Raw genomic sequence first — 19540 nt, 5'->3', positions numbered from 1 at the left:
AGAGGAATTGGGGACAGTGACAAAGAGATGGAACTTTTTCTTTCTGTGTCCTTCCCACTTCAGAAAAAACTGGCAAGCTCCCCCACTCCCCCAGCTTATCCTCTCTGTCCCTACATACTCTCACCTTCCAAATTTTAGGTCTGTCTCACTGTCTGTCCCTTTAAGTTTATGACCATCCTATTGTCACCACCTAAAGAAGTCCAAGTCTGGGACTGGGGAGATGCCTTAGAAGTTAGTGCTTGATTGCAAAGTTGGCCAGCCTGGGATTCAATGCCCAAGTCACCCACATAAAGTTGGATGGTGGAACATGCATTTGGGAGGCAGAGGTAGGAGGATCACCATGAGTTCGAGGCTACCCTGAGACTACCTAGTGAATTTCAGGGCAGTCTGGACTAGAGTAAGACTCTACCTCAAAAAAGCCTAAATAAATAAAGCTAGATGTGAATTCATTTGCAGTGTCAAGAGGCCCTGGGATAAACTGGTGTGGTGGCACATGCCTTTAATCCCAGCACTCAGAAGGCAGAGGTAGGAGGATCACTCTGAGTTTTAGTCCACCCTAAGACTACACACTGAATTCTAGCTCAGTCGTGGGCTCCAGTGAGACTCTACCTTGAAAAAAAAAAAAAAACAAAACCCAGAAATATTTATTTATTAGACGGCCATGGTGAGGCAACATCTTTAATCCCAGCACTCAGGAGGCAGACGTAGGAGGATCTCTGTGAGTTCAAGGCCACCCTGAGAATACATAGTGAATTCCAGATCAGCCTGTGCTAGAGTGAGACCCTACCTTGAAACACACACACACACACAAATAGATATCACAGGAAGGGAGTCTGGAGAGGTGGCTCAGTGAATAGGATAAGGTGCTTACTTGCAAAGCCTACTAGTTTGGGTTTGACTTCCTAGTACCCACAAAAAGCCAGATGCATACATGTGCGGTTCATGTGCAACAGTAAGATGCCCTGGTGCATTCATCCTTTTTCTTTCTTGTTTTGGTTTTTTTGGGTTAGGGTTTTGCTCTAGCCCAGGCTGACTTGGAATTTACTATGTAGTCTCAGGGTGGTCTTGAACTTGTGGTGATACTCTTACCTCTGCCTCCCAAGTACTGGGATTAAAGGCATGCATCATCCCATTCTCACTTGCTCTTTCTCTTTTTCACACAAACATACACACACACACAAGTAAAAATATTTTAAAAATCACATCAGAGGCTAGAAGGATGGCTTAGCGGCTAAGGCGTTTGCCTGCAAGGCCAAAGGACCCAGGTTCGATCCCCAGGAACCACTTTAGAAAGATGCACAAGGAGGTACAAGTGTCTGGAATTCATTTGCAGTGCCTAGAGGCCCTTGTACACCCATTCTCTCTCTCCCTCTTTTTCTGTCAAATAAGTAAATAAAACTAAGATATTTAAAAAAAAAAAACACATCAGGCTGGAGAGATGACTCAGCAGTTAAAAGGTACTTGCTTGCAAAGCCTCATGACCCAGGCTCCATTCCCCAGTACCCACATAAATCCAGACACACAATGTGGTGATTACATCTGGAATTCATCTGCAGTGGCAAGAGGCCCTGGTGTGCCCATTCCTCCTCTCTCTATCTTTCCCTCTCTCTGCTTGCAAAAAGATATAATAGGTGCACCAGGGCCACCAGCCATAGCAAGTGAATTCCAGTCGCATGCACCACCTTGTATATCTGGTTTACATCTGTCCTAGGGAATCGAACCTGTGTCCTTTGGCTTTACAGGCAAGTGCCTTAACTGCTAAGCCATCTCTCCCACCTGTGGCACATGCCTTTAATCCCAGCACTCAGGAGGCTGACGTAGGAGAATTGCTGTGAGTTTGAGGCAAGCCTGAGACTACATAATGAATTCCAGGTCAGCCTAGGGTACAACAAGATTTGACCTCAAAAAAACAAAAATCACTGAGTGTGGTGGTGCGCACCTTTAATCCCAGCACTTGGGAGGCAGAGGTAGGAGGATTGCAATGAGTTCAAGGTCACCTTGAGATTACATAGTGAATTTCAGGTCAGCTTGGGCTAGAGTGAGACCCTACCTCAAAAAAGAAATAAAATAAAATAAAATGAGGGCTGGAGAGATGTCAACAGTTAAAGGCACTTGCTTACAAAGCCTAATGAATGACCTAGGTTCAATTCCTCAGTACTTATGTAAAGCCAGATGCTTAAAGTTGCACATGTGACTAGAGTTCCTTTGCAGCAGCAAGAGGCTCTGGCATATCCATACTCACTCTCTCTAATAAATTAATAAATTATTGAGCAGGAGAGATGGCTTAGCAGTTTAGGCACTTGCCTGCAAACCCAAAGGACCCAGGTTTGATTCCCCAGGACCACGTAAGCCAGATGCACAGGGTGGTACATGCGTCTGGAGTTCGTTGGCAGTGACTGGAGGCACTGGAATGTCCATTCTCTCTTTCTATTTGCCTCTCTCTCTCAAATAAATAAATAAAAATAAGTTAACAAATTCTTTTTTTTCAAGGTGAGGCCTCACTATAGCCTAAGATGACCTGGATCTCTATTGCTACAGGATGTCCTTGAAATCACAGCAATCCTCCTACCTCAGACTTCTGAGTGCTGGGATTAAAGGTGTACACCACCATGGCTGGCTAACAAACATTTCTGGAGCCAGGCATGGTGACACACACCTTTAATCCCAGCACTCAGGGGGCAGAGGTAGGAGGATCGCCATGAGTTTGAGGTCACCCTGAGACTACATAGTGAATTCCAGGTCAGTCTGAGCAAGAGTGAGATCCTGCCTCAAAAAAGCAAATAAATAAATAAATAAATATTTCTGTTTTTTTTCATATTGGGTTTTTGTTGTTGTTTTGATTAAAGGTGTACATCAGGACATCCAGATAATAAATATTTATTTTAAAAAGATATCACTTTAAGCCACGCATGGTGGCACAGGCCTTTAATCCCAGCACTCAGAAGACAGAAGTAGGAGAACAGCCATGAGTTCAAGGCCCCCCGAGACTACATATTTAACTCCAGGTCAGCCTGGACCAGAATGAGACCCTACCTTGAAAAAACAAAAACAAAACAAACAAACAAACAAACAAAAATCAGCTACTGAGAACTCAACACTAAAGGAGATTAATATGACCTCCAAGGCTTAGGGAACATTGCAGAAGTCGGGGCAGAAAGAATGTAAGAGGCACAGGGCAAGAAGATGTAATGTGAGGCATCCCTCCCCAGTACCACACAGATTGACTAGTGCATTTATGCCTACACAATCATCACCAATAACTACACTGAAGGTCCTTGGTGAAATGGGACAGGGAAGAAGGGAATGACCAATTTTCAATACGTTCCTATATTAAAGTTCTCAGTTAAAAATAAATAAAATTTCTGCTGGGCATGGTGGCACACTCCTTTAAAGCACTCTGGAGGCAGAAGTAGGAGGACTGTGGTGAGTTCAAATGAGTCTACATAGTGTATTCCAGGACAGCCTGGACTACAGTAAAACCCTACCTCAAAAAACCAAAAATAAATAAATAAAATCTCAATATGGCACCTTTTTTTTGTTATTGTTGTTTGTTTTTCAAGGTAGGGTCTCAGTGTAGCCCAGGCTGACCTAGAATTCACTATATGCTCTCAGGTGGCCTCAAACTTACAGTGATGCTCCTGAATTAAAGATGTGGGCCACCATGCCCAACTAAGACATCTGCTAGTACTTCCCAAATCATTTCTGGTGACCTTATTTGTTTTCTGAAGTAGGGTCTCACTCTAGCTCAGGCTGACTTGGCACTCACTATGTAGTCTCATGGTGGTGGCCTTAACCTCAATGATCCTCCTTGTGCTGGGATTAAAGGTGTGCACCACCATGCCCAGCTTTCCCAAATCATTTCTATTTTTGGTTATGAAGGTCAGTTACCACAGACCAGCTTGTTGCAAGTGGAAGTTTTTGTCTGAGCAGTTCTCATAGCTTTCTGAGCCAATTCATTTACAGATAGGAAACTGTAGCCAGTTTCTTCATGTCATGTATTTCCATGTGACTCCACATCTTCATATACAGTCCAATTTCTTCAAAATAAATGAAGTAATTCTCAGCAGAGCCACCTAGATGAGGAAGTTCCACATGGAGGACAGCACATTCTCAGCCATCTTATTCTTCATGTCCTCCAGTCCACCTTCGGCGATAAGGGAACATAGCAGCTCTGCCTTGCCAGTTCTCACTCGAGCATGCACCTCTCCCCTCCACAGTGGTCACTCCACCTAATTTAAAATGAAAGAAAGAAAACATAGGCTGGGGATATGGGTCAGTGGTAAGAGGGCTTACCTAGCATTCATGAGGACCTGGGTTCCATGCCCAGCTCTGAAGAAAAAAAAAGAGAAGAGGGAAGGAAGGAAGGTGGGTATGGTGGTTTGATTCAGGTGTCCCCTATAAACTCAGATGTTCTGAATGCTAGATTCCCAGCTGATGGAAATTTGAGAATTAACACCTCTAGGAGGCAGTGTGTTGTTGGGGGTGAGCCTATGGGTGTTACAGCCAGTTTCCCCTTGCCAGTGTTTGGCACACTCTCCTGTTGCTAGTGTCCACCTGATATTGGCCAGGGGGTGATGTCCACCCTCTGCTCATGCCATCATTTCCCCCTGCCATTGTGGAGCTTCACCTTGAGTCTATAAGCCAAAATAAATCCCTTTTCCCCAAAAGCTGCTCTTGGACAGGTGGTTTCTGCCAGCAGTGTGAACCTGACTGCAACAGTGGGGCAATGTAAGACATACTATAAATACTATTCTGCCAATGAACCTGACATCTGTTTTTTGTTTTTTTGATTTTGTTTTTTGAGATATGGTCTCACTCTAGTTCAGGTTTACCTGGAATTCAGTATGTAGTCTCAGGGTGCCCCCAAACTCAAGGGGATCCTCCTACTTCTGCCTCTCAAGTGCTGGGATTAAGGTGTGCACCACCACGCCCAACTGACATCTTTTTTTTATCCCCAAGGCAGAGTCTTACCCTAGCTCAGGCTGACCTGGAACTTACTCTGTAGCTCTAGGCTGACCTCCAACCCACAGTGATCCTCCTACCTCTGCCTCCCAGGTGCTAGTATTAAAGGGATGCACCAACACCCCCAGCTAAAAATAACATCTTGGACAGTGGGGTTCAAGATAGGTTCTCACTCTTGCCCAGACTGACCTGGAATTCATTATGTAGTCTCAGGGTGGCCTCAATCTCATGGTGATCCTCCTACCTCTGCCTCCTGAGAGCTAGTATTAAAAAAAATAACATCAGGGCTGGAGAGATGGCTTAGCGGTTAAGCGCTTGCCTGTGAAGCCTAAGGACCCCGGTTCGAGGCTCGGTTCCCCAGGTCCCATGTTAGCCAGATGCACAAGGGGGCGCACGCATCTGGAGTTCGTTTGCAGAGGCTGGAAGCCCTGGCACGCCCATTCTCTCTCTCTCCTTCTATCTGTCTTTCTCTCTGTGTCTGTCGCTCTCAAATAAATAAATAAAATAAAATAAAAAGTTAAAAAAAAATAACATCGGAAACCAGGGTGTAGTGGTGCATGTCTCTAATCCCAGCACTTAGGAGGAGGCAGAGGTAAGAGGCTCGACATGAGTTAAAGGCCACCCCGAGACTACATAGTGAATTCCAGGCCAGCCTGGGCTAGAGTAAGACTCTACTTCAAAAACAAAATTAAAAAAAAATTCCACTGGGCTGGAGAGATGGCTTAGTGGTTAAGGCACTTGCCTGAGAACCCTAAGGATCCATGTTCAACCCATGTTCAACTCCCTAGGTCCCACATAAGCCAGACACACAAGGTGATGCATAGGCAAGGCTGCACATGTGTACAAGGTGGCACATACATCTGGAGTTTGATTTGCCTACAAAGCCTAAAGACCAAGGTTCAATTCCCCAGTACCCAAGTAAAGCCAAATGCATGAGATAATGCTTGCTTCTGGAGTTTGTTTTCAGTAGCTAGAGGCTCTGGCATGCACATTCTCTGTAAATATATCTGCCTCTTTCTCTCTTTCTTTGTCTCAAATAAATAAATAAATAAATTTTAAATGACATCTTTGGGGCTGGAGAGATAGCTTAGACTCTACAGATCCCACATAAGCCAGATGCACAAGGTGATGCAAGTGCAAGTTCACATATGTGCGCTAGGTAGCACACGCATCTGGAGTTGCCCTGGTGTGCCAACTCCCTCTCTCATTTAAAAAAAAAAATGACATCTGGGCTGGCAAGATGGCTTAGCAAATAAGGTACTTACATGTGAAGCCTAAGGACACAGGTTCCATTCTCCAGTACCCACATAAACCAGATGCACACAAGGTGGCACATGTATCTGGAGTTCGTTTGCAGTGGCTGGAGGCCATGGCATGTTCATTCCCTCTCTCTATCTGCCTCTTTCTCTCTGACTCAAATAAGTAAGTAAAGTATTTTTTTTTAAATTGTTATCTTTTTGCGGGGGTGGGGGTTCAAGATAGGGTCTTACTCTAGCCCAGGCTGATCTGGAATTCATTCTGTATTCTCAGGGTGGCCTCTAACTCACAGCAATCCTACTCTGCCTTCCCAGGTGCTGGGATTAAAGGTGTGTGTCACCACATCTGGCTTCAGCTAAAATGACATCTTTTTTTTAAGGCGTAAGCTACCACGCCCAGCTATTTTTATTTATTTATTTGAGACAAAGAGAAAGACATAAGGAGAATGGGTATGCCAGAGCCTCTAGCCACTGTAAACAAACTCCAGATGCATGTACCACTATGTGCATCTGGCTCACATGGGACCTGAAGAATCAAACCTGGGTCCTTAGGCTTCACAGGCATGTGCCTTAATTACTAAGCCATCTCTCCAGCCCTAAAATGACATCTTTTAAAAAAATATTTTTGAGGGCTGGAGAGATGGCTTAGCGGTTAAGCGCTTGCCTGTGAAGCCTAAGGACCCCGGTTCGAGGCTCGGTTCCCCAGGTCCCACATTAGCCAGATGCACAAGGGGGCGCACGCGTCTGGAGTTCGTTTGCAGTGGCTTGGCGCGCCCATTCTCTCTCTCCCTCTATCTGTCTTTCTCTCTGTGTCTGTCGCTCTCAAATAAATAAATAAATAATTTAAAAATATATATATTTTTGAAAGCCAGGCGTGGTGGTGCACGCCTTTAATCCCAGCACTCGGGAGGCAGAGGCAGGAGGATCACCATGAGTTCGAGGCCACCCTGAGACTACACAGTAAATTCCAGGTCAGCCTGGGCTAGAGTGAGACCCTACTTCAAAAAACCAAAAAAATAAAAATAAAAAATTATATATATATATTTGGAGCTGGGCATGGTGGCACATGCCTTTAACCCCAGCATTCGGGAGGCAGAGGTAGGAGGATCACCATGAGTTTAAGGCTACCCTAAGACTACATAGTGAATTTCAGGTCAGCCTGATCTAGAGTGAGACTCTACCTCAAAAACCAAAAAGAAAAAATATATATATTTTGGGGCTGGACAGATTGCTCAGCAGTTAAAGATGCTTGCAAAACCTGATGGCTTGGGTTCAATTCCCTAGTACCCATGTAAAGCCAGATGCACAAAGTGGCACATGTGTCTGGAGTTTACAAAGCCAGGAGGCCCTGGTGCACCCATACTCTTTCTCTCTCTCTCTCATATAAATAAATATTTTTGAAAATATTTTTATATAGTACTTGTGGGAGAGAGAGAGAGAGAGAGAATGGCCACACCAGCGTGTCTTGCCAACTCCAGGTGTATGTGCCACTTTGTGCATCTGGCTTTACGAAGGAATTGAACCCAGAATGGCAGGCTTTGCAAACAAGCCCCTTTCATTGTTGAGCCATTTCCTCAGCCCAGATTGAAATCTTTTTAAAAAAAAATTTGTTGGGCTGGAGAGATGGCTTAGCGGTTAAGCGCTTGCCTGTGAAGCCTAAGGACCCCAGTTCGAGGCTTGGTTCCCCAGGTCCCACGTTAGCCAGATGCACAAGGGGGCGCACGCATCTGGAGTTCGTTTGCAGAGGCTGGAAGCCCTGGCACGCCCATTCTCTCTCTCTCCCTCTATCTGTCTTTCTCCCTGTGCCTGTCACTCTCAAATAAATAAATAAAAATAAAAAATATTTTTAAAAAAATTTGTTTATTTTTGAGAGTGACAGACAGACAGAGAGAGAAAGAGGCAGATAGAGAGAGAATGGGTGCGCCAGGGCCTCTAGCCACTGCAAATGAACTACAGATGCATACAACTCTTGTGCATCTGGCTTACATGAGTCCTGGGGAATCAAGCCTCGAACCAGGGTCCTTAGGCTTCACACTTAACTGCTAAGCCATCTCTCCAGACCCAAACTGAAATCTTTTTAAGCTTAGATGTCTTCATGTATAAAAGCACTTGATGAGCAACCATAATGACCTGAATTTGGATCTCCAGAACCCATGTAATGCCAAATGTGGTAGCATACACCTATAATCCTGAGAGGGGCAGAGACTCAAGAATCCTCAGAAGTTTGTAGGTCAGCTAGAGCAACAAGAGATCTTGCCTCAAATAAGGTTGAAAACAAGGATTGATATACAAGATTGTCCTCTGACCTCCACATATACTATAGCACATGCATGTATGTACATACACACACACACATATTTATACAACTGAAATCATTATTTATTTATTCATTTTTGTTTATTTATTTATCAGAGAGAGAATGGGGTGCTGGGGCCTCCAGCCACTACAAACAAACTCCAGACACATGTGCCACCTATGAGTACATGGGTTCTGGGGAATCGAACCTGGATCCTTTGAATTTGCAGGCAAGCACCTTAACCACTAAGCCAACACTTCAACCCTTATTTATTTTAAATACTTTATTTATTTATTTATTTGAGAAATATAGGGGTAGAAGGAACAGGCATACCAGGACCTCTAGCCACTTTAAACAAACTCTAGACACATGCACCACCTTGTGCATCTGACTTACGTGGGGACTAGGGAATTGAACCTGGGTCCTTTGATTTTGCTGGCAAGTGCTTTAACTGCTAAGCCATCTCTCCAGCCCTGAAATTAATTTTTAAAATTCTGTCATTTGTAACATGAACGGAAAAAGAAGATCATCATATTAGGCAATATAAGCCAAGCACAGATAGACAAGTATTGCATGGTTTCCCCAACCCATAAAATATAAAAAACATGACCTCATAAAAGCTGGGAGTAAAAGGGTGGCTACCAGAGGAGCCATCCTGGAGAGAGGAAGAGGAAAGTGGAGTAAAGAAGTGATCAGGCATATGAAGTTCTGCTGTGCCACTACAATAACATACTGTACATTCAAAAGCTAGAAGCAGGAGACTTGAATACCACACAGGATATTAGAAGGGAGAGATAATGTTTAACCTAATTTAAAAATTGCATTGTATACATGTATTGAAATATAACAGGAGGCTAGAGAGATGGCTTAGAAGTTAAGGCCTTGCCTACAAAGCCAAAGGACCTAGGTCTGATTCCCCAGTATCCTCATAAAGCCAAGTGCACAAGGTGGCATATATCTCTGGAGTTCATTTGCAGTGGCTAAAGGCCCTGGCATGCCCGTTATTTCTCTAAATAAAATAATTTTTAAAAACATTTAAAATTAAAAAATATATATATGATTATGGTGGTGTATACCTTTAGTCCAGCACTTGAGAGGCAGATCTCCATGAGTTTGAGGCCACCCTGAAACTACATAGTGAATTTCAAGTCAGCCTGGGCTAGAGCAAGATCCTACCTTAAAAAAGGGATGGAGAGATGGTTAAGGCATTTGCTTGCAAAGTCAAAGAACCCAGGTCTGATTCCCCAGACCCAAATAAGCCAGATGCACAAGGGAGTATATACATCTGGAGTTTGCAGTGGCTGAAGGCCCTGGCACACCCATTTTCTCTCTCTCTCTTTCTCATATAAATACATAAAATAAAAAGAAAGAAAGAAGGAAGGGAGGGAGGGAGGAAGATAGATGACATGGGGCTGGGGAGGTGGCTCAGTGAGTAAAATGTTTGCCATGCAAACATGACAGCCTGAGTTTGGATCCCCATCACTCACATCAAATGCTCAGCATACCTACAATCACAATGTTGGGAAGGTAGAGACAAGGAGGATCCCTGGGGCTCACTGTCTACCTAGTCTACGTTCAGTGAGAGACCATATAGAAAAATAAGGTGAAAAGCAACTGAGGAAAACCCATGTTGACCTCTAGCCTACACACCCACTCACATACAAAAGAAAATAAAAATTAAGCTAGGCATGGTAGCACACACCTTTAATCCCAGCACTTAGTAGACAGAGGTAGGAAGATTGCTATAAATTCGAGGTTGCATGTTGGCACACACCTTTAATCCTAGCACTCGGGAGGCAGAGATAGGAGGATGGCTTTAAGTTCAAGGCTAGCCGAAAAATACATAGTGAATTCCAGGTTAGCCTGTTCTAGAACAAGACCCTACAAAAAAAGAAAGAAAATAAAAATAAGTGAAATAGCATATGGCACCCCATAAATACTTATTAGTTAAAAAGCTATTTTCTGGGCTGGAGAGATGGCTTAAGGCTAAGGCATTTGCCTGCAAAGCCAAAGGACCCAGGTTTGATTCTCTAGGACCCATGTTAGCCAGATGCACAAGAGGTCGCAAGCAATTGGAGTTCCTTTGCAGTGGCTGGAGGCCCTAGCATGCATTCATTCTCTCTCTATATATATATACCTCTCTCCCTCTTTCTCTGTCAAATAAATATTTATTTAAATATTTTTTAAAAAGTTTTAAAAAGCTATTTTTGCCAGGTGTGGTGGTACATGCCTTTAATCCCAGCACTCAGGAGACAGAGATAGGAGGATTGCTGGAAATTCAAAGCCACCCTGAGACTACATAGTGAATTCCAGGTCAGCTTGGGCTAAAGTGAGACCCTACCTCAAAAGAAATAAGTAAATAGCTACATTTTTAATCTAGGCGTGATGGCACACGTCTTTAATCCCAGCATGTGGGAGGCAGAGGTAGGAAGTTCATTTTGAGTTTGGGGCCAGCTGCGACTACATAGTAAATTCCAGGTCAGCCCGGCATATAGCAAGGCCCTACCTCAGTAAACAAAACAAATAAACAAATTTTTTTTAAAAAACATGAAAATTGAAACAATAAATATGTTTCCTCTTCCAACCCTCCTCAAAAAAATAAAATAAAAACCTTTTCATGAAGCAGATGACTTATGAAGGCCTTTTGGGTAGACAAGATCTACCTCAGTAGGCTTGGGCAGTCTTAGTCTGTGAGTTGTTCATCACCTAGTGGCTGAATACAGTAAGCGCAGCTTGCCAAGTGCCATAATAAATTGTGAGCTACTCTGTGAGTTCTGAAAGTGCAGATTCCCCTCCTAGAAATTGAAAGAGTTGGAAACTACAAGTTCTCCCAATTTCTGTGCAACTGAAAGGATAGGGGAAAGGGCCATTTTGTGCCTAAATAAAGATAAGAAATGACACAGAGATATGTGGGGCTTCATCTTTAAGGGAGTGAGAGATGGATAATGATTTGGTGCAAGCTGACCTGAAGTGAAGACAAGCTGAGAGGTTCTGAGAAAACTGCAGAATTACTCGGAAATAGGAAGACTGTCATTAGAGGTCCCTAAAATTAGCATGTGGATTTATCCTGTGTAGCCCCAGGCTGCTGGTCTCAATTAAATTTCAACCCAAAACAAAATGCCAGGCATCATGGCAAATGAGCTCTGATGTCAGAACTTGGGAGGCCGAAGCAGAATTGTGATGCCTAGGTTATTTACACACTGAAAAAAAAATGAGCTGGATATGGTGGCACACACCTTTAATCCCAGCACTTGGGAGGCAGAGGTAGGAGGATTGCTGTGAGTTTGAGGCCAACCTGAGGCTACCTAGTGAATTCCATCTAGGTCAGCCAGGACTAGAGTGAAACCCTACCTCCAAAAATAAAAACAAAAGGGAGGAGGATAGAAAGAAGATGAAAGGAAAGAAAAAAGAAAACTTTCCCTGCCAATGATAGCTATCCATCAACATAACATTATGAAGAAATCAGCCTTGGGTAGGAAGGTCATGACTCTGAAGCCAGCCTAGGCTATATTCCATATCAGCCTGAGATATATAGTAAGACCTTTTCTCAAAAATAGAAAGAAGCCAGGCATGGTGGCATGCACCGTAAATCCCAGGAGGCAAAAGTAGGAGTTCAAGGCCACCCTAAGACCACATAATGAATTCCAGGTCAGCCTGGGCTAAAGTTAAGCCCTACCTTAAAAAAAAAAAAAAAGGCTGGAGAGATACCTTAATTATTTATTTGAGAAAGAGGAGCGAGAAAGAGGCAGAGATAGAGAATAGTTGCATCAGGGCCTCTGGCCACTGCAAATGAACTCCATACATATACACCACCTTGTGCGCCTGGTTTACATGGGTCCTGGGGACTTGAACCCAGGATCTTTGGCTTTGCAAGCAAGTGCCTTAACTGCTAAGCCATCTCTCCAGCCTTTTTTTTTTTTTTGGTTTTTCAAGGTAGCCTCACTCTAGCCCAGGCTGACCTGGAATTCACTACATACTCTCAGGGTAGCCTCAAACTTACAGCAATCCTGTTACCTCTGCCTCCTGAGTGCTGGGCTTAAAGGCATGCACCACCACACCCAGCTAGAAGACTATCATCCTAAAGTAAAAACAAGCACCATCAAATAACTAAAGATTACTCCTCCAGGTAACATAGTATAACCCAGTAGGCTGTATTACCTGTGTATGTAGACAAATTATTTAAACTGATTTGCCTCAGTTTTACGTGTAACTTTAGATTAATAAGCCCCTATTCTCCCTCCCTCATAGCCCCTTCTAGCTTCCTGATCTCTACTTAAGACTTTTATTCCAATGCATATACACATGTAAACATTTTTTTCCAAGTCTATAATTTCTACTATTTTTTTATTTGAGAGATTGAGAATGGACTTAAGGGGAGGGTATAATAGATATGTAAATAGAGAAGCAGAATACTGGGGGGTAGAATGACCTAAAGTGGAGGAGATGGGAGGAGGCTTAATCAAAATTTAAGATGTTCTACATAAGCCATACAGAAACTCAATTTTTCACTAGCTAATAATTATGTTAAAAAGACAGAGACCAGGAATAGATGGTAAGATCCTATTGCTGAAGACTCCATATACTTGGGCTACAAGGTCACTGAGAAATTCTGCTGGAACGGAGCTGAAAACCTCCTCCATGTAGATCAGCTGACAGAAAGCTGGAAAAAGCCACACTGCACACAGCTCAATGGGAGAGAGAGAAATCACCAGTGAAGATACTCAACAGTATCTTCAATATATACAATCCTTATATTTGACCAGCCAGGGCAAATGAGGCAACAGGTGCAATAGTGGCATATCTGTCATGGGGTAAACCAACCGTCCTCTAATTGGACTGGAGGCCCGCTCCATGGGAGGGACTACATCCCTGATACTGAAAACCTAAAACAGGGGTAGTCATGAGCCCTAGGGGTATAATGTTTATTGCTGTCTGGCTAAATGTATATACTGTGCTCACCAAACTGCCCGGTAAGCACTTCTCTTAAATGTTCATACCTCTATATTAATGCTACTCTCACTTTTTTCATTAGAGAAGTTTCTCTTTTCAGATGGCAGTGACCTTGGGATGATTCAGAAGGCCTCATGGTCCTGGGAAGAAGTGACAGAGGAGTGCTCAGTGCCGCAAGAGGTTGCAGAAAGAATGTAAGGACCAAAGGAAGGTCCTCACAACATGCTCCTCCAGGCACAAAATGGCCTGGATATCCATGACCTCACAGTGCCTGACACTACCTACACATCACCATCATAATAGGAGGAAAAGATGATGACATCAAAATAAAAGAGACACTGATTGAGAGGGGGAGGGGCCCTGGTGTGCCCATTCTCTCTGTCTGCCTGTCCTTCTCTCTCTGACTCTCTCAAATAAATAAATAAAACTTAAAACTTTCAGTGCCAGGGATGGGATATCTACCAGCAAATTGTTGGCCAGGGAGGCCCCTCAGTCCTCCAAAGCATTATAGGTTCCTAGTCAAGGCTCTTAGTTGCTCATAAGAACTAGATGGTAAGACCTTATTGTAGAAGAGTCCATCCACATGCTTGGACTGCAGGTCTAAGCTAGAGCTGAGCTGAAAGCCTCCTCCTTGTTGACTATTTGTCAGAGTGCTAGAAATAGCTCTGTAGACTATTGAGAAAGAAAAGTCATCAACAGATTAATGGTCATAACCAGCAGTGGACTGCAAGCTTTATGGCTGGCCAATCAGGCCAAGTATGCTAACTGGTGCAATGGTGGCATGTCTGTTACAGGAGGAACCAACTGCCCTCTGATTGAGTTTCAGGCCTGCTCCATGGGAAAGAATTACTGCCTAGTATTGTAAACCTAATGAAAAGACTAGGACTTGCTTGGGAGGTCCTAAGCCTTTGGGGGAAAATTACTACTGTTGTTTTGCTAAAGGGATATATAATATAAATACTTATGTCTATTTCCATATATAAACAGTAGAATCTTCTCTTTTCAGATAGCAGTGACCACTGAGATGACTCAAAACTCATCAATGTGCTGAGAAGTGACAATGGAGTGTTCAGCACTGAGCCATGTCTATCACATCCTCCAATGCTCAGGGACCACTGCAGAAGAGGTAGAAGATGAATATAATAGATAAAGGTAGTGGAGGATTGCTTACGATACTATCTTCCAGACAGAAAATGGCCTTGATATTTATGACCTTACAGTGGTTGATGCTACCTACACAAGACCTATTGGAGAAGAAAAATGGTGGCATCAAAACAGAAAAGAGAGTAAGTAGAAAGAAGTAATTCAGTGGATGGGGAACTTGGAAAAGGAAAAAGATAGGGTAGTGGAAGGGGATTGTCATCATGGGATATTGTCTAAGATTTATGGAAATTGTCAATAAAATGTTAAAAATAAAAAGATATTCTCAGGCTGAAAAGATGGCTTAGCCAGATGCACAAGGAGGCATATGTGTCTGAAGTTCCTTTGCAGCAGCTAGAGGGCCTGGTGTGCCCATTCTCTCTATCTGCCTCTCTCTCTCGTGCGCACACTCTCGCTCTCTCTCCCTTTTTCAAATATATAATTTTTTTTTTCTTTTTGGTTTTTCGAGGTAGGGCCCATGCTACAATAAGAAAATGCTTAAGCTGGGTAAGGTGGTGCACACCTTTAATCCCAGCGCTTGGGAGGCAGAGGTAGAAGGATCGCCAAGAGTTCAAGGCCACCCTGAGACTATATAGAGAATTCTAGGTCAGCCTGGGCCAGAGTGAGACTACCTTGAAAAAAACAAAGCAAAACAAAGAAGATGCTTAAATCACAAACCATTAGGAAGGTCAAAACCCAAGCCTGCTACCTTCACCAGCACTTATCTCCAACTAACAAGACACAGTTCTAATCCAGTCTCTCCTCTCCATTTGCTAAATGGTAAAGACAAAGGCTCTGAAATACAACTACCTGGATCCATCATTCACATGCTATTAGGGGTTAAGCCTTAACTGTCATCTCTGTTAAGTAGAGAATAGTTATTGTTAATTCTGGTAACAGCAGATAAGTGGGAAATACTTTCTATGTGCCAAATATGATGCCAAGCACTTTACTTGGCTATGTCATTTAAACATATCTCATAACAACTTTACAAGAGAGGTAATATTATTACATTTTACAGATACAAATGAGAAAAACAAGGTAGTTTTCTTGCCCAAGGCCACAAAGTAAGTTACTGGTAAAGCTCACTTGTCAGAGCAAGAGGTCTGCTCCCAAACTATACTCCTTACTCCTCAAGTGATCTGCTTCTTAAGAACCAATGGCATATGGTTACGTTGCTGAAATACAACAGTCTATGGAAGTGCTCAACTCACGGGATGTTCATCTAAGATGATTACTGCTGCCGTCATTATTATGTCTACCCTTTTACTTTTCACCAGCAATTACTCCTTCAACCATTCCAATGTCATCTGAAGGAAAAGGAATGCTTTCCTATTTAGGTGCTGCTCACTGAGAAGTTCTGGGTATGGTTCCAGTATTTCACTCCTTCATGTAATACAGGGGCTACCTGGGTAGAGAGAGAGGAAAATGTTTACTAGGAACCTTTACTCCACAGAAAGCAGTACACTGGGGCTGGAGAGATGGCTTTGCAGTTAAGGCGCTTGCATGGAAGCCTTAGGACGCAGGTTCAATTCCCCAGTACTCACGTACACCAGATGCACAGGGTAGCACATGCATCTGAAGTCCATTTGCAGTGGCTAGAGGCCCTGGCATGCCCATTCTATCTGGCACACACTCCTTCTCTCAAATAAATAAATAAAATATTTTAAAAAAAAAGACTGCTCAAGAGAAGCCTTTTGAAAAAAAAAGAAAAAAGCAGTAGACTGGGGCTGAAGAGATGGCTCAGTGGATAAACTGCTTGCCACACAAGTGTGAGGGCCTGAGTTCAAATACCAAGTAGCCACCTATCATCTCAGTATTTGGGAGGCAGAGAAAAGGGACCCCCAGGAAAAGCTAGCTAGCCAGACTAGCCAAATTGATAAACTCTGGGCTCCAGCAAGAGACCCTGCCTTCATGGGGTGCAATCAAGAAAGATACCAATGTCAACTTGTGGCCTCGGTGTGCATATGCACACACACACACATGTGAACACATACACACACATTCTACACATGCATACACATGCAAAAAATAAACAAAATAAATAAATAAGATGGGTGTGGTGGTACACACCTTTAATCCCAGAACTTAGAAGGCAGAGGTAAGAGGATCTCCATGAGTTCCAGGCCACCCTGAGACTAAAAGTCCAGGTCAGCTTGGGCTAGAGCAAAACCCATCTCAAAAAATCATAAAATAACAATAATAATTAATAATAGTGAACATGTGGTATGCTAAAAGTTTTTAATTTTTTAAGTATTTTATTTTTATTTATTTATTTGAGAGAGAGAAAGAGGCAGAGAGAGAGAGAGGGTGCAAGGGCCTCCAGCCACTGCAAACAAACTCTAGATGCATGTGGCACCTTGTACATTTGGCTTACAAGGGTCCTAGGGAATTGAACCTGAGCTTTGCAGGCAAGCGCCTTAACTACTAAGCTCTCTCTCCAGGCCTTTATAAGGAAAAAAAAAAAAAAAACTTGTTACTTATTCATTTGCAAGTAGAGAATGAGAGAAAAATGGTTGTACCAGGGCTTCTAGCTGCTACAAACAAACACCACTTTGTGCAACTGGCTTTATGTGAGTACTGGGGAGTCAAACCCAGGTTGTTAGGTTTTACAGGCAATTGCCTTAATCACTGAGCAATCTCTCTAGTCTTTTCCTTTCTTCCTTCCTTCCTTCCTTTTTTTTTTTTTTTTTTTTTTTTTTTGGTTTTTCAAGGTAGGGACTCACTCTAGACCCAGCTGACCTGGAATTCACGATGTAGCCCCAGGGTGGCCTCAAACTCATGGTGATCCTCCTACCTCTACCTCCCAAGTGCTGGAATTAAAGGTATGCACCACCATGCCTGGACTTTATTAATTTTTTTTGTTGTTTTTTTTGAGATAGGGTCTCACTCTAGCCCAGGCTGACCCGGAATTCACTATGGAATCTCAGGGTGTCCTCGAACTCATGGAAATCCTACCTCTGCCTCCCGAGTGCTGGGATTAAAGATATGTGCACCACGCCCGCCTTATTAATTTTTTAAATATTTTATTTATTTGAGAGAGAGAGAGAGGAGGAGGAGGAGAGGGAGGAGGCAGATAGAGAGAGAATGGGCACTCCAGAGCCTCTAGCCACACTGCAAAGGAACTCCAGAAGCATATGCTCTGTGCATCTGCATGGGTCCTGGGGAATGGAACCTGGGTCTTTGGGCTTTACAACCGCTCTCCAGCCCTTGTTATTTTTTGAGGTAGAGTCTCGCTCTAGCCCAGGCTGACCTGTTATACACTATATAGTCTCAGGGTGGCCTTGAATTAATGGTGATCCACCTACCTCTGCCTCCCAAGTGCTGTGATTAAAGGCGTTTACACCATGCCCAGCTTAATATTTTTTGTTTGTTTGGTTTTTACTAAGGTAGTGTCTCACTTTACCTCTGGCTGACTTGGCACTTGCTTTGTAACCTCAGGCTGACCTTGAATTCACAGTCATCCTCCTACCACCACCATGCCTGGCTAAAGATTGTTTTTAAAAAGATTTTTTTCGTTTGTTGTTTTTGTTTTTCAAGGTAGGGTCTCACTCTAGCCCAAGCTGACCTGGAATTCACTCTGTAGTCTCAGGGTGGCATTGAGCTAACGGTGATCCTCCTACCTCTGCCCCCCAAGTACTGGGATTAAAGGTATGAGCCACCACACCCTGCTAAAAGAATTTTTAAATGAAAGATTACTCTCAGTGAGGTATGGTGCAGTACACCTATAATCCTAGTACTCAGGAAGCTGAGGCAGAAGGATCACAACTTCAAAGTAGCCCAGGCTACACAGCAACACTATCTCAATAAAACGTAAGAGACTGGGGATGTTAAAACAGTAGGTAGAACACCTGCTTAGCATGCACAATTCCTTAGGCTTGATACCTAGCACTGTATAAAACCAGACATGATAGTACACACCAGTAATCCCAACAACTCAGGAAGTACAGGTAGGAAGATCAGAAGTTTAAGGTCTTCCTCAGCTACACAGTCAGTTTGAGGCCCACTTGGAATACATGAAATCCTGTCTCAAACATAAAACAAAACATGTTTATTACTCTCATAAGGAAACATACACGTAGGGCTGAGGAGATGACCCAGTGGTTAACAGTGCTCACTTGAAAAGCCTGCCATCCCACATTCAATTCCCCAGTACCCACATAAAGCCAAATAAAAACATGGTGCATCTGTTGTTCATTTGCAGCAAGGGGACCTGGGACACCCATACATACACACAAATATATGTAAATAAAAATATTTTAAGGCAGGCATGGTATGCATACCTTTTATCTCAGCACTTGGGAGGCAGCACTAGGAGGAATGCTATGAGTTTGAGGCCAATCTGGAACTACAGAGTGAGTTCTATAGTTGTCGCATCTGCCTTGACCAGCAAGGAAGACACAACCACCAGTTCTTCTTATGGCAGTTTATTCAGGCAACTTCTAGCTTCATCTCCTCCTCCCCCTCTTCCCTCCCTCCCCCCCCCCAGCCTCGGATGGGGCTTCCTTATACGCACACTCACTCTGCCCAATCACCCCAGGCTACTCAACCTCTCCAGGCAAGCATCAGACCCAATGAGCAGCGGTGAGGGCAAGCTCCTCCAAATATGGAAGCATCAGAAGCCAATGAGCAGTGGTGAGGGCGAGCTCCTCCAAATATGGACTTGTTTGTCCCAAGCATAGAACTTCCGTCAGGCACCATCTTTAGGGCTTGGCCCGAGGGGCTCTCCACATATAGTAAGATGCATCTTTAAAAAAAAAAACCTACTGCCCTAGGTTCAGTTCCCCAGTACTGATGTAAACCAGATGCACAGGTGGCACATGCATCTGGAGTTCATTTGCAATGGCTACAGGCTTATTCTCTCTCTATCTGCCTCCTCTCTCTCCCCAATAAATAAAATATTTTTAAAATTATACCAAGCATGGTGGCTCACACC

General features: G+C 43.4%; 1 long non-coding RNA gene across 1 annotated transcript in view; it reads right to left on the bottom strand.

Moving 5' to 3' along the window:
* Positions 1–3899: 3899 nt before the first annotated feature.
* The window catches only part of LOC123461587, a 37762-nt gene continuing 22121 nt past the window's right edge, over positions 3900–19540 (bottom strand). Inside the window, exon 3 of the long non-coding RNA XR_006637727.1 lies at positions 3900–4229. This is a non-coding gene — a long non-coding RNA (uncharacterized LOC123461587). The remainder of the gene's footprint in view (positions 4230–19540) is intronic.

Source organism: Jaculus jaculus, chromosome 6 (genome assembly GCF_020740685.1).
Source record: "Jaculus jaculus isolate mJacJac1 chromosome 6, mJacJac1.mat.Y.cur, whole genome shotgun sequence".
Classification (NCBI taxonomy): Eukaryota; Metazoa; Chordata; class Mammalia; order Rodentia; family Dipodidae; genus Jaculus; species Jaculus jaculus.
This window is presented reverse-complemented; position numbering and strand designations above follow the sequence as displayed.